The following is a 20,860-nucleotide window of genomic DNA, read 5'->3' on the forward strand; positions in this document are numbered from 1 at the left end:
GAAGCTAAGTCCTCGATAGAATAATTAAAGTTGCGGCCTGGATCGAAACCTGAGCTAATTTTTCCAGCAAAATACTGTCATCCATAATACGGATGACAGCCGATTAAATCGGTCAGCGATAAAGCCGAGTACAATTTTCTCAACAAGCTTATGATGCGATAGTTAAATCATGCTTACAAAATAATCATCAAGCACAATATAGAAGGTTATTACTCATTATTGACCTTTACTAAGCCATTAAGTTACATTCTCAATACTTGTAGAAGTTCATTACTGCTACTAAATACTTGGTAACCTTAATGCTTATTTAATCAAGTTCAATTAAGCCTCATAGCTTTACCATCATAGCACATCACAAGATCACAACAATAATGACAACTGATATATGTAAGGGTCTGGTTAGGTGAGGACCGTAGTCCTAAACCCTAACTGTGGTGGGAGTCGTCACTCCTCTCAATACTGTTATGCTCGAGACTTCACAGGATGGGTTTTTCTCGGACCCCCTGTTTGACACCGCATTTTACGTGCCGGCTAACACGGACGCCGGGATTTTACATGCCGGTCCATGGTTCGACATTACCTTACTATCAGAGTCATACAATCAATATCATGCAATATCAAACAAGACTCTAAACCGAAATAGTTTACATTCTTATAAGTCAAACTTCCACTAGTCAAAATTTTGACAATTCTACCCTTTTAATAGAAACAAATTACTAGTATCTAATAAATTAATATTAATTAAATAACAAATTTTCGTAGCTATACTAAGAATTCTGAGGCTAAACTAAGTCATTATTATGTCATAAATAATCAAAACAGTCAAGGGTAATATTTCTAAATACTTAATAACATATTTTATCAAATAACCAGTAAAATAGTAAAACGGATCTATCATCACTATAAAAATAACATAATCCGACAAGTTATTAAGGGTCCAAAATCTATATGAAATGAGTTTTCAAGAAAAACAAGGCTAAGCATTTTAACAAATTTGTTTGACTATTTTACCGATAAACCGATTTATAATTCTTTATAATTACTTGAGTCCAACAAAAAAAATAAAAATTATCAAAACACCAAGATGATATGGAATCATTTTAAACACTAGTAAAATTCATATATATCTATATTATCATATTAATCAAAAATTTCCATATATATGACTTTTTTTCGAGTGTCCCAAAAGTATTATTGTTTTGACGAAAATATCACTAAACTGAATATGACTTTAATATTACCATGTAAAGTTTAAATGACTAAAATAAAATCATGTTGATCATGCTTTTATAGTATCGAGTAACCATAAATAAATATCACATAACGAGAGAGTTAAGAAAATGTGTACCACTTTCCTCCGAATGTGGTGCTAAACCAAGAAAGAGAATAATAATAGAAAAAATAAGAACTTAAAGAAATAAGCTCCAAAAGAGAAAGTCTTCAAGGCTCCAAGCTTCAAAGAAGTAGATCTTCAATTACCCAAAAGAAAATGATATCCAAGCTCCAAAAGATAATACTTGACTTTTTAAAAGTTGATGATTATTGGCTCAAGAAGTGATAAGATCAAGCTCCATCTTCATTTGATTCTTCAACAAATAAAAAGGGTATAAAGTTAGTAAGATGTTCATGAAGTGAAGATATAAGAAAGAATGGTAGAAAGATTTGATGATGGGGGTGCAAGTGATCTCATGGCTAAGGAGGGGTATTTATAATGAGTTTTGGACAACTTTTTAGTTCATAAGATTGTATGAAAAAGAAGGTTAACTTGTGTAAGTGATTTAGAGTGTGTAAGTGAATGTGTAAGAGTTGGAGTGTGTAAGTGGATGTGTAAGAGTTTGGAGTGTAAAAGAAGGTTAACTTGTGTAAGGGAATGGTGATAGCCTGTGTAAGTGATGAACATTATGGATTGATGTAGAAAGGATTTTGGTTCATCAAATTTTTGTTCTAGTTTATATTAGTGAAATGTTTTAGATTAATGGGAAAGTATGATTAAGGTTTGATTATGAAAATATGATAGTTTACTTAGAAAATTTTGGTTAAAACTATACTTAAAGTTAATAAGAAAAATATAGTTAATTTTTAGGTATAAAATAATTAAATCAAAGTTGTAAGGTTAAAATGATAAGTAGTAAAGTTAGTTTAAGGAAACGAAATTGAAACGTAACGTTTTAATAAAACCGTAAATATAATATTAAAATTTTACTTTTCGTAGTATAAAATAATAAAATAATATTTTAGTGCTTATAAAGAAATTTAAGAATATATATATACGTAATTTTTTTTTACAGTTTAATATTTGGAAGAAATTACAAAATCGGAATAAGGTTTAGGAATTAAAGGTGATTTGAATTAGATAAACCAAAGGATTAAGAATTCGAAAAGAAATTTCGGAATAATTAATCGGAAGATTAAGATTAAGAAATTTGAGCCTGTTACAGTTAAAGTGCCAAAAAAGCTTGAAAAACCTTAAAATCGCAACTTACCAAGTAATATTAAGAATATGACTATGATTTACAATTCTAATACGTTCAACACAATAATATACACCAAATTGTGTTGTGTGCAAAGTTTCATGCAAAATAAACCAAGTTTGAGCTACTTTATGGGCAAAAGTGCCAAAAAAACTTTAAAAAACCTTAAAATCGCAACTTACCAAGTAATATTAAGAATATGACTACGATTTACAATTCTAACCACTTCAACACAATAATATATACCAAAAAGTATTGTGTCCAAAGTTTCATGCAAAACAAACCAAGTTTGAGCTACTTTATGCGCGAAAGTGCCAAAAAAACTTTAAAAACCTTAAAATTCATACCTTGTGAATCACTTAATTCAAATGTATTCCTTCCATGTAATCTACACGCATATAACCAACATCTACATCATCTTGACCCGCTGATTTTAGATTGATAAAGGGCGGGGAGTCTTCAAAAGCTTCATATTCTTCCTCATCCTCAACATCACCTATACCAAGGATGCTTCTTTTTCCCGGTACAACAATAGACCATTTTTTATCAGATGGGTCTACAATGTAGAATACTTGCTTGGCTTGTGTGGCTAGTATGAATGGCTCCTCACTATCATGCAAACGAGCTAAGTCTACAAGAGTGAATCCACAAGGGTCGTCATTTTTTATACATCGTCGATTATTATCTACCCACTTACATTTGAAAAGACCAATAGTGAAAGTAGAGTAGTCAAGCTCCCATATTTCATGTGCCCGCCCGTAGTATACCAATTTGGCATCAACCGACGCTTGATCCTTGGCACTCGCGTAAAATGTAGATGACGCCAAAATAGATACTCCACTATTCTGTAGATAAGATGACTTCATATCTTGACCCTCAGTCCAAAATGTGAAGCCATTGACATCGTAACCCTCATATTTGTTGAAATCATCACGAGGACCAAAAGCTAACCATTTAACAATTTCTGATACACGCTTGAGTTCTTCACTTATTACTCAATTATGAAACCAATCAATAAACGTCTTGTTATGCAACTGCATCAATCCCCTATCCCCTTTACAAGGATATTTTGCGCGCAATATATCTAAATGCTCACTCAAAAAAGGATGGACTTCTGGAATATGATGCAACACATACAAGTGTGCTTGTAGAAGACTGTCTCGAGGAGGTGTGATTGATTTGGAGCCAATTGTTCCTTTTCCCTCAAGCCTTCCTTCATGTCGAGAGGTGGGAAGTCCAAAAGGCTTTGCCATGGCTAAATACTCGGCTATAAAGTTACTAATCTCATCGCTCACAGTGCCTTGAATCATACTCCCCTCGGGTTGTGCTGGATTCCTCACCTTGTTTTGTAAAACAACTATGTTTCAAAAGGATAACACCACCTTAAAAAAACTGGACCCAAAAGCTTGATCTCACGAACGAGATGGACAATAAGATGAACCATCATGTCAAAGAAAGAAGATGGAAAATACATCTCAAACTTGCATAAAGTTACAATCACGTCGACTTGAAGAGCATCAAGTTTAGAGGAATCAAGAACTTTATTACAAATTGTGTTGAAGAACGAACATAGCTCGGTAATAGCATATCTCACATGTTTTGGAAGTATTCCACGGATTGCAATTGGTAAGAACACTTGCATCATTACATGGCAATCGTGAGATTTCATGCTTCCCAACTTCAGCTTACCATTTAGGCTCACAAATCTCTTCATGTTGGATGAGTACCCAGACGGAACCTTAATGCCATACAAAGACTCACAAAATGTCCGGTTCTCTGCTTTGGAAAATGTGTAGCAAGCTGGAGGCAAATAAACTTTGTCATTACTCATCTTCTTCTTACCGCCCTTTCCCTTGTTACTGCCACCAACTTCATCAGCTCTATTTCTTTTCTTACTCACCTTAACATGTGCCCAAAACTCCGGACGAAGACCCTTACATTCAAACCAATCTCGCACGGCCCTAACATCCTTTGTCTTACCCGGAATGTTCATGAGAGTCCCGAGTATGGCATCGCATACATTTTTCTCTATATGCATAACATCAAGACAATGCATAACCTATAGATCTCTCCAATATGGAAGCTTCCAAAAGATTGATTCTTTTTTCCATAATCGGTCTTCACCCCCTTGCACTTGCCCTGTTTTACCAAATACAGTCTCAACTCCCTTAACCTGTTCATAAACCTCATAACCGGTCAACGGTCGACGAGCTACACGGTCCTCAACCTCCCCGTTGAACATCTTCTTCTTCTTACGATATTTGCACTTAGGAATCCACGTGGATTCCATGTCATCGATACATATTGGGCATGCTTTCTTCCCTTTGTTCTTATACCCTGATAAGTTGCCATATGCCGGAAAATCATTAACGGTGCATAAAAGCATTGCACACAAGGTGAACTCCTCATTAGCATATGCATCAAACACGGAAACGCCTTCATCCCACATCTTTCTCTAATCCTTAACGAGAGGTGCAAATACATCTATGTCATTGCCAGGTTGTTTAGGACCCGAGATAAGAAGCGAAAGCATAACGTACTTACGCTTCATACACAACCAAGGTGACAAATTATAGATCACTAACAGTACCGGCCAAGTACTATGTTGAGAACTAAGATTGCTGAATGGGTTCATTTCATCCGTACACAGTCCGAGCCTTAAATTACAACCTTATCCCCAAAAGTTTTCCACTCCAGAGAATCAGATGGATGTGTGAGCAAGTGACCTTTCTTCACCCTATCTGCATGCCACCTCAAATTTAACACATCTTTCTTTATAGAAAACAAGCGCTTGAATCTAGGTATTATTGGAAGATACCACAATACCTTAGTCGGGGGCCTTTTAGCATCCCGAGCCCCTTTATGCTTGTAGCACGATAACCCACACCTAGGACACTCTTCTAAGTTCTCATTTTCATTCCGATACAATACACAATCATTCGCACACGCATGAATCTTCTGGTACTCTAAGCCGAAAGGACACATGAGCTTTTTGGCACAATATGTCGACTTTGGAAGTTCATTTCCCTCAGAAAGCATCTCACCTAACGCTTCTAATAACATTGAGAAACTAGCGTCACTCAAATTGAACTTTGACTTAATGTTGAAAATTGTCAACACTGCTATTAGTTTGGTGAACTTTGTACATCTAGGGTACAAAGGCTTTTGAGAAGCTTCTGTCAACAAGTCAAAAACACGAGGACGTTTTCCTAACTCATCCTCGACTCCCTCCATCATCTCACCAACACGATCCACATCCTCATCGACATTCTCTTCATCTGTCTCATACCCATCAACATGATCTGCTACATCCTCATTGACATCTGCCACATTATTGACGTCCTCTACAACAATTTTCTCTTTGTAAACTCCCTCCTCACCATGCCAAACTCAAACATGATATTGAGGCCTAAACCCACGTCGAATTATTTGCTCCCTAAGGATATCAACACTATCTACACTTGATACATTGCCACAAGTGACACATGGGCAATTAAAACCAACTTCCCCCGTCCTAACTTGATGTTCAACCGCAATACTACAAAATTCTAATACGCCATCAATAAATTCTGACGATTCAATGTTTCAATACATCCAAGAATGATCTTTTGTCATCCTAATTAGTGTGATTAATTAATCCAAAATAAAATTAATACACAACTTTTAACATATATAATTAAACCAAATTAACCCTATTTTACCCTATATAACCTTTATATTATTTAAAGTAATCAAATTCTTTATATTTAAATTACAAAAAATATATAACCAAAAAAAATCATTTTCTTTAATCAAATACACATAAATCAAAATAATAAGAAACTAATAATATACAACTACATACACAAGTAAATTATTCACATTCAAATATATTTAACTACATATATACATAAGTAAATTACTCACACTCAAATATTCAAGTACATACATAAGTAAATTATTTACATTCAAATATAAAATACATACCTTGGTAATGAGATGTGATAATTTTGTTTCTACAATAAGATTATGTAACCTACAATGTAGAACAAAATCAAAATTAGTATAAAAAAAGACTAAATCCTTATTAAAACACAATGAAGCTATTCTTGAAGAACTTAAACAAAGATTGAAAAATTTATACCTTGAAGAAGAACAAGTTTAGCCCTAAAGTCGTGGCTTTTTGAAGAAAAAACAACAATGGTGGGTTGAATAACTTAAAAAAAGATGGAGAGAAGGAAATTCGTGCAATGGGTGGTTATACTAATTTACTTATGTATAACACAGTAAATTAGCATGAACGAAATTGAAGAACACAGTAGAGATTTTCGTGGGTTTTTGCAGAGATTTTTGAGAACTTGAAGAAATGGAGGAACTTGAAGAAGAAGACAGTAGGTAGTCGTGGGTTTTAGGAATACAACAGTTTATATGAGGGTTTAACCAGATGAACGTTAAAACGCAGGATTTTAATTTTTTGGGAAGGATTATTTACTGGGGGCAGGACAAAAACCGCAGCATATGATGTGAAAATAGCTTATATGCTGCGGGCAAGCGTAAAATCGCAGCATTTGAGTGTTTATTTTTTTTTTCCTAATTTTTTTTCCTATTTATTGCTGCGTATGTAAAAAACCGTAGTAAATGATTAGCAGCAGATACTTTTTTTCCACTAGTGTAATTATATTAGGTGCAGCCTTCTTCATCTCAAATTTGGCTTCTCAATTAGTTACCAAATTTTTGCTGCATGCTTTCATTGTTTTAGATTGTAAGGAATTTATGTCAGTTAAGTCCCAAGACTTTATTAATGCACACTTAACTTGAAATTTGCTATCAAACAATTTATTCTACCAACATTTTTACATTTTCATTGTTTCCTACTTTCTCTTGTAAATGGTTTTGCTATCAGTATTTGAAGTTTTGGACTTCTCATTTTTTTTTATTGTTGATATTAAACTAGTAAGTTGAATAATTTTATTATTCCATTTGTTTCATTTTAATCCTTGACTATTTATTTATATGAGTGTCATTTTTATTTAAATGGAATGATTAAAGTATGAACTGAGGGAGTATTAAGTTGATAATATTTAGATTATCAACAGAAAGAAACTTAATTGAATAATATAACTATGTCTATAATTGATGGAAATATTAATGGAGTCTAAAAGCTAGCAAAATTATAGAGATTACTTGAAAAACAAAACCTCATAGCAAACTTAATAACGTGAAAAAAACTAGGTCTAATCCCGTAATTCTGTCTAATTATTGATTATGGAGATTCTGACCATGTTTAATATGTTTAATCGTACAGGGCCAAAAAATTTTAGAGCCTCAAAATTAAATTTTGTGATATATGTTATGTATTTAAAGATACAAAGTTGCTAGAAAATAATACAATATTTTAAATTGCACCGGCCCTTCTAAGAATTTTTCAAATTTAGCTCCGCCCCTGTTATTGATAACTGATTCTGAAGATATATTAGAGTCCTACTTTTAGTGAGACTCTAAATGTACATTTACAATCTTAAAGTAATTACTTTTAACATTAAAATGATTACTTATAATTTTAAAATGACCATAATCTTAAAGTGAAGACTTAAAGAGATTAGAATGATTAACTAAATTTTAAAGTGATCAATTAGAGAAATAAACTGATGATAAGAGTCTGTGAGAGGATCTCATGCGAGATTTGCTGATTTTTTGTATGCTTTGGTGGACCGTGTATGCCTTTCAATTCAGCTGGGCCTTGGGGTTGACATTTGGGCTGCTTGAAGTATGGACCAGGGATGCTCTATGATTGTGATCAAATGTCATTATCATGAACCCATGTGATTTTTTTCTTCTACTCTTTTCATTCCTCAAGTGAGGAACATCTTGCTTCTCAATTCATCCTTTTAAATCTTTTTTTTTTTTCATTTCCCTTTTTTCTCATTTCCTTTCTTTGATCCACTTGATACTTTGGGTCATCTTGTCCAACTATCCATTTGAAATAAATAAGCAAAAAAAATATAAAAAATTCACATAATAGTCAAAATTTTAAAATATTTTCTAAGATAAGCAGTTTTTTCTCAAAGCAGAGGTTTGGTTTGTTCGCTGTTACTAACAGCGAACAGAGAAGCTTGGTCAAAAAAAGTCAAGGTCTTTGTTCGTTGTTACTAATAGCGAACAAAGATTTTGACCCTTTTTTTTACCAAACTTCATTGTTCGTTGTTAGTAACAGCAAACAGTTACGGTCCTAACATTAATTGCTGCATTTTTTTTCCATCATTTCCCCCAATGTACAAGGAAGTTTGGTCAAAAATAGTCAAAATTTTTGTTCACTGTTAGTAACAGCGAATAAAGATCTTGACTTTTTTTTATCAAGCTTTTTTGTTTGCTGTTATTAACAGCGAACAAGCCGAACCTCTGCTTTAGGAAAAAACTGCTTATCTTGGAAAATATTTTAAAATTTTAGCTATCATGTGAATTTTTTTATATTTTTTTGCAAATTTGTTTCAAATTTTCTCTAACTCTTGGTCTACTCTTTTGGGTTACTTTAAATCCTACACTCCATTCACTCATTAGCCCAACTAATTCACCACAACTATACAACTTCAATTAGCCTATATAAAAACTCGACCTATTTGATCTGATCTGTCGACCTACATCTTTAATGTAGGGTTACAAAAATAGTAAAAATTGCAAATTGATGGTCGAATACCCGACCCGCCATAATCGGGTCGAATTACGAGCCACAAAATGATTTAAAACGGGTATCTGATGACCCTTTTTTGTAGAAGGAACATTGTTTTAGAAAAAGGTGCTTTACTGAAGTGAATGCAAAACGCCAAAACCCTAGTATTGAAGTCTGGTGCGTAATTTATCACTTCTGCACCTCTTTTTAAAAACTTTTTCTCTCATTCTCTTCTCCTTCTTCACTTCAATTCTTGTCCGTCAAATGTTTTTTTGTCTCATTTAATTTTCTAGTGCTACTAACATTAGAGACGGAGTAACCCGGCATACCCAACTTGTCACAATAATTTTGTCTTTTTAGATTTTTTTTAACCATAATTTTAGATCTTTGTTTTTTTTTTTTTTCATTTTAGAATAAAAGTGAAGACTGATGTAACTATTGAGAAAGGAATACGTGAATGAAATTAGAAGATTCACTTCTGAAATAATAACTGAGTTGGACAAGTGTTTAGGATGTGAGTGTAAACATAATGATGATGATGATTTTAATATATAGTCTTGGTAGTCCGGACAATGCAAGACCTATCCCATTCTTATGTCTAATGCTAGAGACGTGCTAGCTATTTTAATTTTGAGTATTGTTTGGAGTCCACTTTTAGAATTAAAAGACGCATTATTAATTAATTTTGTGTTCCTTTGATTCTTAGAATTAGAAGCTCTCATTTATCGTCAAAATTATATTTATACTTCACATGCACCAGTTTGCATAGGTAAAATTTATTAGAGTTGGAAAGCCATAAAGAAGGTTAGCTTGTTTTTGTTATTAATTTATAATTATCAATAATGATAGTTTGTTTGGCGATACTTAAATTTTTTTGTGATATATACTGTATTGAAGACATCGAACCAACCATTATAATTGAGGAGATCACTGATATCCCGACACAACAATTAACAAGTGAAGACTTTTGTTATAATGGTGTTTTATTTAAGCTTTAGAGAATTTGTGGATTTTTGAAGACTTTTGTAATTGTGCACTATAGTTTGTTTGGATTATAACAAAAGACTTATAATTTGAAGCTTGTTTGGGACTTTGGATATTATATGTTGTTTTTTTATTTTAGCATAATTTGATGAATGGTAACATCAATTATTTGAAGAATGATGAATAATGAATGATGAATAATAAGCTCGTCATTTGTGTCTTGAACGCTAAATATTTGATGTATTAATTATTTTAAAAAAAAATTCCATAAATTATTTGTTTAGCCATATACTAAAAAGAGTTCTGCCAAAAAATTTCGCGCAAAAAGTATAAAAGTTATCACAAATATAACAAGGTACCTGGTCTCCTATTTATTCAACATCTCTTCGGTGTTTGGTTTTGATAAACTTGTGTTTTGTTTATGTTATTTGTGAGAATTTTTTCTAAGAATTCGTTTAAGATTTTAAGAAATTTAAGAAAGCATTTGAGATCTTGAGAAATCTTTTAGTTTGAATTTTTGTTAAATATATGTAAATAATGATGGAATATAATAATATTGTAGAAACGTTATTTATTCTTAGAATTATCTTTATTGTGTAATTATCTCTTAATTTAGTAAAATTAGTATATTTTGTTCTTTGGAAACACAACGTTCTTGACCATATCATCCCTCCTACCGAAGAAAAAGGACTAGCGGATCTTAAAACCGCCAAGGATGTCGATTTTATTCTTTGGAAACGTCTTGACACTATTGTTCAATAATGGATGTATGTTACTATATCTACCGACATTCATTAGTTCTTCCATTCTTGTTTTCGATGATACCGCCGAAAAAAGCTTGGTTGTAGATTACAACCATGTTTCAAGACAATAAGCATTCTCTAACCCTACATCTCGAAAACCAATTTACTAGCATCAAATTGGTAAGTTTTTCTAGTACTACTGCATATTGCAATCGTTTAAAATAAATTGCAGATCAATTGGGCAACATCGATGCTTTGATTAATAATTCTCGTCTTGTGATAATTTTGCTCTTTGGTTTTCAAAGGACTATAGTAGTTTTATTACCCAAGTACAACAACATGGCCCACAATCACTTTTTAAAATCGTAAATTAAACCTTGCTTCGAAAAAAACCACTATAGTTTAAGGTGATTTTTTATGACACTGAGAATGCATCTCTCTTCTCCTTACAACTCTCCTAAAACCCGCCAAAATAATCCCAAAAATATCCAATCCTCTACATCTCCACCTCATTACCGCCACAACCAACCTCCCACCTGTCAGGGTGGTCACCAAAACCAAAATCATAATCGACACCCCAACAACTGTCACCAATACAGGGGCCGTAACCATAGAATACTAAATCAAAATCACCAACCCAATCCATGACAACAAAGTCAATGGCTCCAATTTGGCTCAATTGGTAGTGGGCGAACTAATTCTAATGGCCCACTCCACCTTCTCCTTACCCATCTCAAAACTAGACTAGGTCTTTTTCATCAAAAAGCACCAATAATCACACCAAAGGACATGGAATCCTTGGACCAAGCCTTCCCCATTCGACCCACTCTGCTTTTGGACAGCAACCCATAGATGCTACTTCAGCTCTTCATACTCTTGCTTTTGATCTACCAGACTCATCTTGGTACATGGGCATTGGGACTAATTCTCATATGACATCGAACAATGGTAATCTTTTTTTTTATTCTCAATTAAGCACAAATAATAATATTGTTGTTAGCAATGGTAAAATGGTCATGGTAATGAGATGTGAAGGCCGAAGCAACCTCTATCCATTGATCACATCCTTTACTCCAAAATTTTCATCAAATTTTTCCGTCATCAGTTCTCTTTGGCGTGATCGATTGGGCCGACAAGGAGCATCCATCTTAAACTATATTGGAAAGCATAATTTTATTTCTTATAATAAATTAAAAGACTCAAAATTTTGTAATTCCATCTTTAAACTATACATGTATGCCATTTTGATATTTTTCATAGTGATGCATGGACATCTCCTATTTTGAGTATTTTTAAGCATAAATAATGTGAAATAAAAAATTTGCGATGTGATAATTGAAATATGAAAATAATCCCTTTTTTACCCTTTGTGCAAACAATGGTATAAATTTTGCTTTTCTTGCCATATACTTCTTCTCAAAATGATAGAGCCGAACATAATATTCGCTCTATCAACAACATGAGGAGCATTTTACGTGCTCATGCTCCCCTCTCACCATCATTTTGGCATCATGCTCTAAGTATGACCACCTATCTTCTAAACATCCTTCCAAATATAATTCTCAAAAATAAATCATTTTTCGAAATATTATACCATAAAATACCCGCCTATTCTCACATTAAAGATTTTCGGTGTTTATCTAATAAAATTATTATAAGTCGTTATCTCATTTTTTAAGAAGCTTAGTTTTCTTTCTCTAAACTATATTCTCTCATCGCTTCTTCCTATGATTTTTTTCATGACGAAGTTCCCTCATATTCCATTAATTATATTACTCATAAGTCCACACCCACAAATGGTCCTCACAACCCAGCTTATATTAATCCTACTTCTGTCACCCATGATCAAAACAATCAACCTCTACATTCCCCCACTCCTCTAGCGATTGGGCCTCCTCAACCTATCCAGCCCACTACAACCCACCCGATACCAGTTGCCCCAAGCACCTACTAAATACAGCCTAATAACCCCACAACTCTATCTTCACTCACTAAACCCTCACTGCCTCGGCCCAATATTACATCTACTAGACCTTACACTTATCAGCCCTGTACTGATTGTTCTAACCAGCCCCCTCCCACATTCAAAATCCCTTATCAGCCAATTAGATCATCCCAGCCCAACAACATATATACTCCTTCCTTTACTTCATTCTCTGGACCTACCACTTGTAGTCAACAAAGAATTTTCAAACCCAATCCCAAATATCTTGAAGAACAACACAGCCACATTTCCAAATCTCCTTTACTGAAAAACCCCATTGCTTCACTTAAAGATCCTAATCGAAAATTGGTCATGTGTTATGAGTTTGATGCTTTGATTGAGAATAATACGTGAGATTTAGTTCTTAAACCTGTCAATGTCAATTTACTTCGTTCTCTTTGGATTTTTAGACATAAGGAAAAGTCTTATGGTACTTTTGAGCGATATAAAACTCGTCTTGTTGATTATGGTGCAGGTCAACAGGTTGGTGTTGATTGTGGAGAAACCTATAGTCCTATCGTCAATCTGCTACTATTTGCACTATTCTAAATTTAGCGCTCTCTAAGAAGTGGCCTATTCACTAGCTAAATGTAATGTCATTCTTGATGATAATCTTAACGAAACAATTTACATGTATCAACCCTTGGGATTTAAGGATCTCAAGTAGCCTAATCATGTATATTGCCTCAAGAAGTCTCTTTATGGACTCAAGCATGCACCTCGAGCTTGGTATCAAAGGTTTGCTGATTTTGTTGTTACAATTGGGTTCATTCATAGTACTTTTGACAAAAAACTCACTTTTCATCCACAAGAAAGCATCTGCTACTGCCGACCTTCTTTAATATGTGGAAATTATCATCCTAACTACTTTCTCTCCTTTATTTCTCAAAATCTGTTTGTTTAGTTTAAAGTTAAGAGTTTATTGTGAAACATTTGGGTACTCAAAGTTATTTTCTTGATATTGCTATTACTCATAATACGTTTGGCTTATATTTATCACATCACAAATATGCCAAGGAAATTCTTAGTGAAGCCAGGATGAGTTCTTATAAATCCTTTCCTACTCCATTCGACACCAAGATAGCCTAAACTTAGTTCCTCCTCCTCATCTCCCTTTGAAGATTCCACCTTATACCGCAATCTCGTTGGTGCTCTTCAATATCTCACTTTTACAAGACCTGATACATCATATGCAGTATAACAAGTATATCTCTTTATGCATAATCCTATGATTCTCATATGCATGCTGTTTGTCGTATCCTTAGATATATTGGTGGTACGCTTCACTATAGTCTTTATCTATGAAGAAATACTAATGGATGATCGAATGCAACAAGAGGGGGGGTGAATTGTTGTGTAGTAGGTTTAAGATTTTTGCCTCTAATTTTTGCGGAATTATAATAAGTATAGAACAAAAACTTAAACTTAAAAACGAAAAGAATAATAAAAGAAGACAAGGATTTTTACGTGGAAACCTTCTTGGCCTAATAAGAAGGAAAAACCACGACCCCCCGGGATTTCAAAATTCTCACTATGTTTAGGCAATTAGTTACAATTACACAAAACAATGTTTGCTTCACTTGAAGCTTCTCAATTCTCTAAATGCTTTACTCAAAGCTTCTCTACTTAGGCCCACTTCTCTTCTCTTCTCTTCTCTTCTCTTCTCTCCTTCTCTTTCTCTTCTCTCGATTCTATTCTCTATTCCCTTAGACTTCCCATAAGTCTAATTACAACAAAACACTCATTAACCCTTACAAAGCCAAATCTCATAAAGATCAAAATGAAATTGTTGCTTTAAGAAAAATATTATAAATTAATTGGCATTTAAAACTTAGAATATTTTTCTCAATTAAATCTCCCTTAGATGGACACTCTCAATGCAACATTCATCTTCCCATACTGAACCGTAATTTCCCTCTTTTATAAGGAGAACAGCAAGCAGTGCACTCAGCCCATGTTCTCCACGAGTTGCACATATCCCACGTTCTCCATAACTTACTTACTCCCACAAAGAATGGAAAGTTAGTCAAAGGTAGGAGTGGAATGTAACTGCTGTACACATGCACGGTTAAAACATCATGGGTTAAGGAAGATCCTATTTTATAGGAGACCAATTCAAAGAAGAGAACAAGTCTCTTGAATTCCGAGTTTATAGGAGATAAACAAGGAGTTGATTTTCTCCATGTTTTTAGGCGAATTAAAATCATTTTGCCAATTAATAAATAAATTTAAATAAGCAACTAATTAAATTTTAACCTTTTACATTAACTAAAAACAGAAAACATAATTTTCGTAACTTCCAGTCAATGTCTTCTTCGGACCTGTATCGTGAGGAACAGCACACTGTCTCCATCTACAACATTCGTCAAAACTTCAACTCTAGGAACAGTAAACTGTCTTCAAGAGCAATTTCCCAACTTCTTGGATATTTGAGACATGTACTTCTTTCACGAATCAAGTCATAGGCTTCATCAACGATTCACATTAAATCGGATATATACCTACAAAACAATCTCTAAAATATGTTTGTTTATTTAAAAGTAAAGTCATCATCAAAACCTTAAGAGGCCAACAAATTCCCCCTTTTTGATGATGGCAAACTTTATAAACAAACTTAAGTAAAATAGAGTAAAACAAAATTCATAGAGCATACTAGAGATTAAAGTAACTCTAATTAACTTAGCAAATCAACTTGTTAGAATATAATTTACCAAGCATTCATAAACAAACAGTTTACTCTAAAATATCAAATATTTTTCAAAAGTTTTCAAAATTAATTAACTTAAAACTTAAATGAAATAAACTAAGTTAAACGAAAATAAATAAAAACTAACATAACGAAAATAAATAAAAACTAACATAATAATAAAAATAAATAAAAACTAACATAATAATAAAAATAAATAAAAACTAACATAATAAAACTATAATAAACCTAATAATAATAAACATAACTTCTTAAGTATGTTCACAGAATCAAATATTCATGAGGACTTCATGAGAACTTCAACAAACTTAGCAACACAGATGATCACTAAACTAGCATAAACACAGCAGCACACATATCATTCATAAGAATCAATATAAATCAACAAGATATGTAACTGTGTATTCACTGCTCCTGTTAAGTTTGTGCAATAATCTTCCCCCTTTTGACATCAATCAAAAAGAATTGGGAGTTATCAAATCTCAGCACAAACCATATAGATTTGTTAGTGATGAAAACAACAAACAACAATAATAAAAGCAAGTGCTATGAACAATGATTAAACCTGCATAGAGTTAATTGTCACAGACCATAGAAAATAAAAACAAAGAAAAGTAGCAATTGTTCAAAGTTACAACAACCATGTACCCCAGATGGTACAAGGCAAAAAGAAAAATTGTTTGATAAGTGATACAGCCAACAAATTTTTTTAAACCAGAGGGAGAGGGTTCAAGGGTCAGTCTCTTCATCAATGTACTCAGTCTGCACCTCCACTGTGTCCAGCTTGGCACCAAGGCGTTGTTCCATTTGGTTTAGCTGATCCACAATTGAAGCAAGCGAGACACGAGTTTCATCCTGAAATGCAATGAATTGAGACTGTAGATCAAGGAGCTTGGAGAGAATGGTATGTAAGGAAACTGCAGGAACAGAGTCAAAGTTAGTACAGCCAATATTGGGTGAAGTGTGTGACTGTGGTGGTGGTGTACACGGGATAGGTGATGATGGTGGTGATGGAATTTGATGTGGTGGTGAATTGGCTGGCTTGGGAGAGGTAGGTTCATCAGGTGTTGGCTCAGGGATGGTGTCAGAAGGTGTTTCATCAACCAAAGTAGCCTTGCGTTTCGAGGCCAACCTCTTACTCTTCCTTTGTATTGACTTAGCCTTTTTCCTCAGAGCTATCACAATCTCTTCATCACTTGTATCATCACAAAGATTATGATGAGCCTCTTCTCCTAAGGCTCCCTCCTGTTCTGCTTCCCCCTTACTAGGTTCTCCATCCTGTTCCCCTTTTTCTTCTGTTTCAATATGGTCAGTGGGGACAGGCTCTTGCTCCTTTTCCTCTTTTTCTTCCTGATCTCTCTCTCTCAATTTTTCTTCTTCTTTTTCAATATCTTCCTCATCAGATTCTACTTCAACAACCCCCTCATGCATCAATACTCCCTCATCATTCAATTTCAAATGCAAATTTTGTAAACATTTAGCACCAATTTTCATATTGGGACCCATTGGGAACTCCAACCCTTCCAATGGGACCTAAACTTCCTAAAAATCCATGTTAACAACCCTCCATAACCAATGAAACTTTTCTTTTCAATGTAGTCTGATAAATGAGAGATCATCAATGAAGGAAAATTTATTTTAATATGTTTTTCCATGCAGTAAATCAAGGTGGCATCACGCAAACTCACTTGACTACGTTTTGAGTTTCGTGGTAAAATAAATCTGCGAGCAACATTGTACAATAATTTATGCATAGGGGACAGAACATTGTGACTTATCTTCCCCTTTTTATCAATTCCTAAAAATTTAAAAATTGTTCGTTCATTGATGCCTGAAAATGCAATCTTTGACCCAATATGATATGTATCAAAACCAATATTGGGAACATTAAACCATTCCCCTAATAATGCGCTGTTAAATTCAATTTTAACAGTTTTAACAACACTAGTACACATACCGCCATCATTAGAGAAATTTACAATAAATTCTCTCATTAGGTTTGGAAAAATTGAATTGCAACTGAAATTTGACATTAACAGTTCCCATTCTTGATACTGTAAAATCTCATGCAATCTAGGAAAGTTCGTAGAATCATACCAATATTTGTCCAACCCGAACCCTACAGTCATCTCCTTTGAAACTTCTTCTGCGCTGTTTGGATCAACCTGCTTCGATCGCTTAACTACTCTAGAAGATGAACCACCTGTTGACATTTTTCTTTTGGTACTAGTGGGTTCAGTGGAGTGTTTTGGTGATTCTTGTGTGGTTTCCGTTGGTGTGGATGGTGCATCCTGCAGTAATGGTGGTGGAAGTACTACTCTTAGTGGTTTTGGTTGATCGGGCATACAGGATTTTGGAGTTTTCTTGCCTGATTTAGAGGATTTGGGGGTTTTCATTTTTGAATTTTGAAGGTTTTTAGAGAGGAAGAAGGACGGTTCTTGAGTGAGAGATTGAGAGAAGGTTTGGGAAGGTGACGTGAAGCAGGGGTTTTTAAATTATTGAAGTGACGGTTACTCCTCCAAGTCCCATCTCTTTATTGCTTTGCATTACTTGAGTGAAGAAGAACCGTTTTCCCAAAAGCTCTCAATTTAAGTTGACCGTAAAAAAAATGTGAAATATGAATAAAATATAAAATAGGAAATAAAGAAATTAATTATGATTTTATGAATTATTATGAAGAAAATAATGAACATATTGCTTTGGTCTGTTTGAATTAACAACATGCAAATGTAAAAACATTCATAGTACAAACTTTATTACGTGTTTACTTGATCCATGCAATAATTGATTTTCAATCAAAATATTGAGATTGATTCCTGACTTTTTCATTCTCATGATGCTTCAATGGGAAATATATGCAACTAACTTTAGTGGAGCTTGATCATACCAAGTTCCAATCTCATTTTTTCATATTGTTCCCTAGGAAGTGGTTTGGTCAGAATATCAGCAACTTGTTCATTTGTGTTAACATGCTTCAATACAATATTTTTGTGTTCTACGTTATCCTTTAGAAAATGATGTCTAATGTGTATATGTTTAGCACGTGAATGATGCACTGGATCTTTAGATATACATATGGCACTAGTATTATCACAATAAATAGGAATGCATTCAACTTTAATACCAAAATCTCTAAGTTGCTGTTTTATCCAAAGCATTTGGGAACAGCAAGCTGCTGCTGCTACGTATTCAGCTTCTGCAGTGGATAATGCAACTGTGTTTTGTTTCTTGGAACTCCATGAAACTAAACATGAGCCAAGATATTGTACCATACCTGATGTACTTTTTCTATTAACAAGATCACCTGCATAATCTGCATCACTAAAACCTTTTAAATCATAAACATCACTTTTAGGATAAAATAGGGACAAGTCGTCTGTTCCCTTCAAATATCTCAAAATTCTCTTTACTGCCGTGAGATGTGATTCTTTAGGACTTGATTGAAATCTAGCACATAAACCAACACTAAAAGAAATATCAGGTCTACTTGCAGTTAGATACAATAAAGAACCTATCATGCCTCTATACATGGTCTGATCTACGTTGGTCCCATTTAGGTCTTCATCTAGTCTAACATTGGTAGCCATAGGTGTATGGTTGGTTTTAGCATTGTTTAGTCCATATTTCTTAAGAAGTTCTTTGATGTATTTTTGTTGATGAATAAAAATACCATTTTCAGTTTGTTTAATTTGCAAACCAAGAAAGAAATTTAATTCTCCCATCATGCTCATTTCAAATTCTGTACCCATAAGGTTAGCAAATTCTTTACATAACAAGTCATTAGTAGCACCAAAAATAATATCATCAACATAAATTTGAACAACCAAGATATTAGAACCTTTATTCTTAAAGAACAAGGTTTTGTCGATTTTTCCTCTTACAAAGTTATTTTGAATCAAAAACTTTGAAAGTCTTTCGTACCATTGTCTAGGAGCTTGCTTCAAGCCATATAGGGCTTTGTCAAGCTTGTAGACATGATTAGGACAAGAGGTATTTTCAAAACCTGGGGGTTGTTCCACAAAAACTTCTTCATCAAGATAACCATTCAAAAAAGCACATTTCACATCCATTTGATATAATTTAAAATTCATAAATGCAGCAAAAGAAATTAAAATTCTAATGGCCTCTAACCTTGCTACTGGAGCAAATGTCTCGGTATAATCAATACCTTGTTGTTGATTGTAACCTTTAACCACGAGTCTAGCTTTATTTCTAACAATTATTCCATGCTCATCAAGCTTGTTCCGAAATACCCATTTCAAACCAATAACTTTCTTGTTTTTCGGTTTGGGTTCCAAGTGCCACACTTTATTTCTTTCAAACTCATTTAATTCATCTTGCATGGCAACTATCCAATCGGAATCCTTTAAAGCTTCCTCGTGATTTTTAGGTTCAAGTGATGATAGGAACGCAAAGTGTGCACAAAAGTTTCTCAATTGAGATCTAGTTTGTGTCCCCTTATTTATATCACTTACAATTGAATCAAGAGGATGATATCTTTGATACTTCCAAGGTTTAGGCACAAATTCTCTTGAAGGAACAGTAGCATGTTCTTGTTCAGCAACTTGATTGACATTCTGTTCAGCTACTGGATCATTTTGCTCATCTGTGGGAACAGCTGGATTGGGAACAGTCTGCTGGTCCTGTTGTGCTGGCAGTTCCTGGATTTGGTCAGTTTCTTCTGCCTCTTCTTGTATCGACTGTTCGCTTGCTGTTCCTCGATCTTGCACTTTTATTCCTTCATCTTCATCTTCCAAATTTGCAAGACCTATTTTAATATTACTTGTTTCCTGTTCACTTGTTGAAAAGTTAGTTTCATCAAAGATTATGTGAACAGACTCCTCTACACACATTGTTCTCTTATTATAAACTCTGTAAGCTTTGCTTTGTGATGAATAACCTAGAAATACTGCCTCATCACTTCTTTCATCAAATTTACCTATGTTTCGTTTTCCATTCACATGAACAAAACATTTGCATCCAAATATACGAAAATAGGAAATATTTGGTTTAACACCTTTGAGCAATTCATAGGGTGTCTTTGAAGTGATTGGTCTAATTAGTACACGATTTAATGTATAGCATGCAGTATTAACGGCTTCTGCCCAAAAATTCACAGGTAGACCACTAGCAATCAACATGGTCCTTGCCATTTCTTCTAAAGTCCTATTTTTCCTTTCTACCACACCATTTTGTTGTGGTGTTCTAGGTGCGGAAAAATTGTGATTTATGCCATGTTCATTGCAATAATTCATGAAGTTTGAATTTTCAAATTCTTTTTCATGATCAGACCTAATGTGAACAATTTGATTATTGGTAGATTTT

The sequence above is a fragment of the Amaranthus tricolor genome, chromosome 3 (assembly GCF_026212465.1).
Source record: "Amaranthus tricolor cultivar Red isolate AtriRed21 chromosome 3, ASM2621246v1, whole genome shotgun sequence".
Taxonomy (NCBI): Eukaryota; Viridiplantae; Streptophyta; class Magnoliopsida; order Caryophyllales; family Amaranthaceae; genus Amaranthus; species Amaranthus tricolor.